Source organism: Bison bison, unplaced genomic scaffold (assembly GCF_000754665.1).
Source record: "Bison bison bison isolate TAMUID 2011002044 unplaced genomic scaffold, Bison_UMD1.0 scf7180017864533, whole genome shotgun sequence".
NCBI classification, from domain to species: domain Eukaryota; kingdom Metazoa; phylum Chordata; class Mammalia; order Artiodactyla; family Bovidae; genus Bison; species Bison bison.
This window is the reverse complement of record NW_011495082.1, coordinates 18,159,606-18,167,646: the sequence shown is the minus strand read 5'-3', so window position 1 is coordinate 18,167,646 and position 8,041 is coordinate 18,159,606.

Here is an 8,041-nt window from a genome sequence, read left to right as displayed (position 1 = left end):
CCCTTTCACTTTTCACTTTCCTGCATTGGAGAAGGAAATGGCAACCCACTCCAGTGTTCTTGCCTGGAGAATCCCAGGGATGGGGGAGCCTGGTGGGCTGCCGTCTATGGGGTCGCACAGAGTTGGACACGACTGAAGCGACTTAGCAGCAGCAGCATGACTAGTGATGTTGAATATCTTTTTATGTATCTGTAAAGCACTTGTATGTCTTTGTTAGATTAATTTTGATTGAGGTATAGTTGGTTTACAATGTAGTGTTAGTTCCTGCTGTACATCAAAATGGATCTGCATACATATAAGTATATCCCCTCCCTTTTGCACTTCCTTCCCATTCAAGTTACCACCTGCATTAAGTAGAGTTTCCTGTGCAACTATGTTCCCATTAGTTGTATATTTTATACATAGCATCAATAGTGTATATGTGTCAACCCCAATCTCCCAGTCCCTTCCCCCTCCTTCCTCCCCTGACATCCTGATAGCCATACATTTGTTCTCTACATCAGTATCTCTATTTCTGCTTTGTAAATAGGATCGATTAGACTATTTTTCTAGATTCCATATATATTCATTAATGTACAATATTTTTCTCTTTCTGACTTACTTCAATCTGTATAACCCTCTCTAGGTCTATATAGATTTCTACAAATGACCCAATTTCCTTTCTTTTTATGACTGAATAATATTCCATTGTAAATATGTACCATATCTTCTTTACCCATTCTTCTGTTGATGGACATTTAGGTTGCTTCCATGCCTTGGCTGTGGATGTCTTCTTTAGAGAAATGTTTATTCAGGTCCCTTGCCTACTTAACTGTTTTATTTATTTTGCTATTGAGTTATATGAGTTTATATACATATATATATATATATATTTGGATATTAGCCTCTTAACAGATACATGGTTTACAAAGAGTAAAGGTCACCACGTGGTGGTTTAGTCGCTCAGTTGTGTCCAGCTCTTATGACCCCATGGACTGTAGCCCGCCAGGCTCCTCTGCCCATGGGATTCTCCAGGCAAGAATACTGGAGTGGGTTGCCACTACCTTCTCCAGGGGATCTTCCTGATCCAGGGACCAAACCCAGGTCTCCTGCATTACAGGCAGATTCTTTACCAACTGAGCTACAAGGGAAGCTCGGCATGGTTTACAAAAGTCTTCTGCAGTTCTGTACTTTATCTTTTCACTTTGTTGAATGTTTCTTTTACTGTTAGTTTGATGCAGTTCCACTTGTTTTTGCTTTTGTTGCCTTTGCTCTGATGTCAAATTCAAAGTATCACTGTTAGACCAATATCAAGGACATTTTCCCCCAGGTTTTCCTCTCAGAGTTCTATGCTTTCCTCTAGAAGTTGTATGCTTATATTTAAGTTGTTAATCTAATGAGTTAATTTTTGTGTATGTTCTAAGACAAGGGTTCAATTTTATTTTTTGCAGGTGAGTATCTAGTTTTACTAATATCATTTATTGAAGAGACTATTTCTATTTTATTTTCTAGGTACCTTTCTGGAAGACTAGCTGAATGCATATGCATGGCTTTATTTCTGGTTGCTCTATTCTGCCCACTGGTATGAGTAAGTAAATTAAAAACAAAACAAAACTAGAGACAGCTTATTGCCAAATAGAAAATGAAATTTGATCATTTATTTTGTTGTAAGAAAATTGTAAGTACCTTTGAAGAGATGAAAATTTATTTTGCCTTACCTTGTCTCTTAAATTTCCTTTACTATGGCAGCATTCCCATATTTTGTTAGAATTGTGGTCCAAGTTTAGGCAGTTACAAATGAAATGGAATTAAAAATTGTCCTTAGAATTCCAATATTTATTAAAATGTGGTTTACTCAGGAAGGTTTACTCTTGAAGTAAAAATCAAACACAGAACAGAAAACAAGCTGTACACAGGCAGAACACTCTTTGACATAAATTGCAGCAAGATCTTTTTTTTTTTTTTTTTTAGCAAGATCATTTTTGACCCACCTCCTAGAGTAATGAAAATAAAAACAAAAATAAACGTGCATAAGCTGCCTGCTGCAGCTCCAGCTTGCCATTACCCTGTCCGAGGTATGACTGCCCGGTGGCCTTGCTCAGCAGTCTTCTCTTGTTTGGAGTTATAAGAGTTTTCCTGTGATTCATCTGATTCATTCATTGTGTTGTGTACTGCCATCAAAATAAAGCCTAAATCTTACAAATCAACTGATGCTGTGAGCAGAATCGCATGACCATACCATGACCGTGTGGTTGAAGCCCACCAGACCCTTCAGGGATGGTGTGAAGCTGGGGTGTGCAGTTTACTGATGATGACAGTAATTCATACAGCAGCAAAGAAGACTGGCAGCCCAGTACCAGCCTGAGCAGCAGTGACAAGGAGATCAAAGTGGCATCTCTTTAGTGTTGGGCAGCCCAGCCACACTTTCCTCCAATCCGTAGCACATAGACAAACCAGAGTTCTGCCCCACACAATTACAAAGAAAACACCAACATGGAAGATGTTTCAGCCCCTGGAATAGGCCTCTGCCAAACACAGCTGTTACCTGAAATACACCCGAATGCCCAATCTAAAAATGGGTGATGTAGGATGAAGCTTTGATATAAGGTTAAGCATAGATTTAACCACTCAAGAAAGGGAACTGGCCAGATTCTATCCAGGGCCTCAAAACTGTCAAGATAAACAAATAAAAAAAACAACAAACAATCTATGAACCCAGGTCTCCCGCATTGCAGGTGGATTCTTTACCAGCTGAGGCACAAAAGAAGCCAAAGAATACTGGAGTGGGTACCCTGTCCCTTCTTCAAGGGATCTTCCTAACCCAGGACTCAAACTGGGGTCTCCTCATTGCAGGTGGATTCTTTACCATCTGAGATATCAGGGAAGCCCCTATAACAATTTTTAGGAATTTTTTAAAGTGATTTTGATTATACATATACATATAACCTTCTTTTTCAGATTGTTTTCCATATAGGTTGTTACTGAATGTTGAGTAGAGTTCCCTGTGCTATACCCATAGGTCTTTGTTGATTATATATTTTATATATTGTAGTATGTGTGTATCCCAAATTCCTAATTTGTCCCCCCCATCATGTTTCCACTTTGGTAACCATAAGTTTGTTTTCTAAGTCTACAAGTCTGCTTCTGTTTTATTAATGAATTCATTTGTATGAATCACTTTGTTGTACACTTGAGACTAACACAACATTGTAAAGCAGCTATACCCCAATATACAATAAAAATTAAATTTAACATTGAGCAGAGTTTCCTGGACTACACAGTAGGTTCTTGTTGGTCATCCACTTTAAAAATAGCAGGATGTACATGTCAATCCCCCCCAAAAAGTGATTATGTATTAAGAAAGGCTGCCTGATGAAACATGCCTCAATGTAAATATCGTAATAGTCATACAGTACATGATTTGGTAAGTTCAATTCAGTTCAGTTGCTCAGTCATGTCCGAATCTTTGTGACCCCATGAACTACAGAAAGCCAGGCCTCCCTGTCCATCACCAGCTCCCGGAGTCCACCCAAACCAATGTCCACTGAGTCGGTGGACATCCAACCATCTCATCCTCTGTTGTCCCCTTCTCCTCCTGCCCTCAATCTTTCCCAGCATCAAAGTCTTTTCCAATGAGTCAGCTCTTCGCATCAGGTGGACAAAGTACTGGAGTTTCAGCCTCAGCATGAGTCCTACCAATGAATATTCAGGACTGATTTCCTTTAGGATAGACTGCAAGGATCTCCTTGCAGTCCAAGGGACTCTCAAGAGTTTTCTTCAACACCACAGTTCAAAAGCATCAATTCTTTGGCGCTTACCTTTCTTTGTAGTCCAACTCTCATATCCATACTTGACCACTGGAAAAACCATAGCCTTGACTAGACGGACATTTGTTGGCAAAGTAATGTCTCTGCATTTTTTTTTTTTTTTTTGTCTCTGCTTTTGAATATGTTGTCTAGGTTGGTCATAACTTTCCTTTCAAGGAGAAAGCATCTTTTAATTTTGTGGCTGCAATCCCCATCTGCAGTGATTCTGGAGCCCAGAAAAATAAAGTCAGCCACTGTTTCCCCATCTATTTGCCATGAAGTGATGGGACAGGATGCCATGATCTTAGTTTTCTGAATGTTGAGCTTTAAGCCAATTTTTTCACTCTCCTCTTTCATTTTCATCAAGAGGCTCTTTAGTTCCTCTTCACTTTCTGCCATAAGGATAGTGTCATCTGCATATTTGAGGTTATTGATATTTCTCCCACCAATCTTGATTCCAGCTTGTGCTTCATCCAGTCCAGAGTTTCTCATGATGTACTCTGCATATAAGTTAAATAAGCAGATTTGGTAACTGCTAACTGCTGCTAAGTCACTTCAGTCGTGTCCGACTCTGTGCAACCCCATAGATGGCAGCCCACCAGGCTCCCCCGTCCCTGGGATTCTCCAGGCAAGAACACTGGAGTGGGTTGCCATTTCCTTCTCCAATGCATGAAAGTGAAAAGTGAAAGTGAAGTCGCTCAGTCATGCCTGACTCTTAGCGACTCCATGGACTGCAGCCTACCAGGATCCTCCATCCATGGGATTTTCCAGGCAAGAGTACTGGAGTAGGGTGCCATTGCCTTCTCCAAGATTTGGTAAAACTGAATATAAATGAACTTGCTTCTTTGGGCTACTGAATCTTCATGGTCAACATTGCCCTGTCTGTATGTTAATCCATGCTGACAGAATGTGAATGGGAACTTGATTTTCAGTACAGAATTAATGTACATGAAACTCACATTAGGGATGTTATCCAGGGAGTGCTAGATATAGAAAATGTTACAACAGGAAGTAATTTAGGATAACTTAGCTATGCATTCTTATTTTTGCAAAAGAAGAAAATAGGTCATGGGGCATTACGAAGAAACTTACACAAAGTCAAGTCAGGATTCGAAAGTGGCTCTCTTGGTGTCTAGACTTGTCTTCACTTACATTCTATTTGACACCATTCTTCAAGCTTTGTGATCAGAATTTCTTTAATCAAAACTAGTTAATTTTAAGGAAATTCTTAATCTCTGGAAATTGTGTGTTGCTCATCTTCATCAAGGTGCAATTTCCTGACACTATTTCTCAGGTTTATTTTAAAGACATTAAAAGCCTTGTGACGTATCAAATAACAAAGTTACACACATCATCAACTGTTCTCTTCATGACATTAACATAAAATAATCTTAGACATATGGATTACTTTTAATTTTATTGAGGGAAATTTTAAGAAAATGGTAAAACCGTCTTTGGGAGTTCTGTAACTTAGCTTTGCAGAGTAAGTGTATCAATATTAGCTAATTTCAATCAGATTAGTGTTTTATTTATGTATTTCATAAACATCATGATTTAAACGTCACTCTACTTATTCAAATCTATGCTTTGAAAAATACACTTTATTTTGAAGTTATTAAGCCATGAGTAAATATTTAAACAGATTTTATACAAATCAGTACAATTCCTACCCAGTCTACTTTCCATTTCTTCCCTCTTAATATCTTTAATATCAGAAATAATAGCATTTCAACCACCTCTTTCCTTTTTCTTCTATCCTGTCCAACTGATCTCGGTGTTACTGATTGCTTTGTAGTAAAGCAGCATGAGTTACTACTTCTAAACAATATGATTCCACTCAAAATGATGCCTTTGAGCTACCAATCATAGGCAAAGCACAGCATGAGGACCGTAATACAAGACTGTGAGCTCTACCCATGAGCCACGAAGTCGTGCTTTTCCCATGTGTTTTAGTAATTTCCCATAAAAATTGACTTCAGAGAATATTCTCGTACTTTAAAACTCCAAAATTTAAAATAGAAACGTCTGTGACAATTTTTCTTAAAGTCACTCTTGGCCTTCCTAAGAGCAGCCATTGGTATTTAATTAACAAAACAAAGGCAAATTCCCCATGGGTTTTCTTTTTGTATATATCATAGTACAACAAAATATCTTTTAATATGAAGGAGAGAGATAAGTTGGTACTGCTTGTTTTCTTTTTTAAAACTTTTTTATTGGAATATAGTTGCTTAACAATATTGTGTTCTTTTTCTGCTGTACAATAAAATAAATCAGCTATGCATATAACATATGTTGTTGTTGTCATTTAGTTGTTAAGTTGTATCTGACTGTTTTGCAGCCCCATGGACTGTAGCCCACCAGGCTCATCTGTCCATGAGATTTCCCAGGCAAGGATACTGAAGTGGGTTGCCACTTCCTTCTCCAGGGTCATCTTCCTGACCCAGGCATCAAACCTGCATCTCCTGCATTGGCAGGCGGATTCTTTACCACTGAGCTGCCGGGGAAGTCCATACATACACATATATTTCCTCTTTTTTGAATTTCCTGTCAATTTAAGTCACCTCAGAGCAGAGTAGGGTTCCCTATGCTATACAGTAGGTTCTCATTAGTTATCTATGTCATACATAATAATGTATATCCATCAATCCCAATCTCAAGATTCACGCGTCTGCCTTTTTCTCCCTAGGTGTCCATACATTTGTTCTCTACATTCTTGTCTCTATTTTTGCTTTGCAAATAGGTCCATCTGTACCACTTATCTAGATTATACATGTAAATGACATCATATATATGTCTTGTCTAACCCCGTGAAGACAGAGAGAGAAATCATCTACAAGCCAAGGAGAAAGGCCTCAGAATGAAACCAACCTTGCCAATATCTTGATCAACCTGCAGAACTGTGAGAAAATGCTTTTTTTTTTTTAATTGTTTAAGACACCTGTCTGTGGCACTTTGTTATGGGACAACTAGCAAACTAATACAATGCAAATTTATTTAAATTACTACCTCTATCCACTCTGCATTCAGTAAGTATTTTGCTATTGTAAAACTGGCTAGTATGTGCTACTCAGTTTCGATTTCTACATCCTCTTCAGTCACAGCTGACCTTCACCAGCAAAGGGACAGAATACCGTTTCACTGGGCTACCCATGGCGGACCTGTGCAGCCTTGCTAAGGCAAACTGTCTTTTATGCAGAGATCATAACTATATCCATCTTTCCCCAGGAACCTTGATAATATTACATTGATGACACCTCTCTCCAAGGGATTACGTTGAACACCCTTATTAAGGACATGATTCTAACAGATTTTAGTCCATTTGGAGAAAATACATTCCTAATTTATAAATTCTGCTTAATCTCAAGAATACTGCTGCTTACAAATCAGTCCACTTAAATAGAGATCCTTCAGTAAAAGTTGTAAAATCTATTCAAATTGAAATCAATGGGCATTACTGTTAGTGCCCTCAGAAGCCACTGAAGAGCCTTCGGTAACCTCTTGTATGCCTCCTAGAATCTCTGGATGACTTGTGCTGGTATATACTGTCCATAGGCTTCAGACGCAAAAATCTGTGCTGCCTTCAGCTCTGCAATATACACACATATATATTTGCGTGTGTGTGTGTGTGTGTGTGTGTATAAATCAGTTCAGTTCAGTGCACTCACTCAGTCCTGTCTGAGGCTTTGAGAGCCCATAGACTGCAGCACGCCAGGCCCCCTGTCCATCAACTCCTGGAGTTTACTCAAACTCATGTCCATTGAATCAGTGATGCCATCTAACCATCTCATCCTCTTTTCTCCCCTTCTCCTCCCACCTTCAATCTTTCCCAACATCAGAGTCTTTTCCAATGAGTTAGTTCTTCCCAGCAGGTGGCCAAAGTACTGGAGTTTCAGCTTCAGCATCATTCCTTCCAATGAACACTCAGGATTGATTTCCTTTAGGATGGACTGGTTGGACCTCCTTGAAAACCAAGGGACTCTCAAGAGTCTTCTCCAACGCCACGGTTCAAAAGCATCAATTCTTTGGCACTCAGCTTTCTTTATACTCCAACTCTCACATCCAGACATGACTACTGGAAAAACCATAGCCTTGACTAGACAGACATTTGTTGACAAATTAATGTCTCTGCTTTTTAATATGTTGTCTAGGTTGGTCATAAGTTTTCTTCCAAGGAGCAAGCTTCTTTTAATTTAATGGATGCAGTCACCATCTGCAGTAATTTTGGAGCCCAAATAAATAAAGTCAGCCACTGTTTC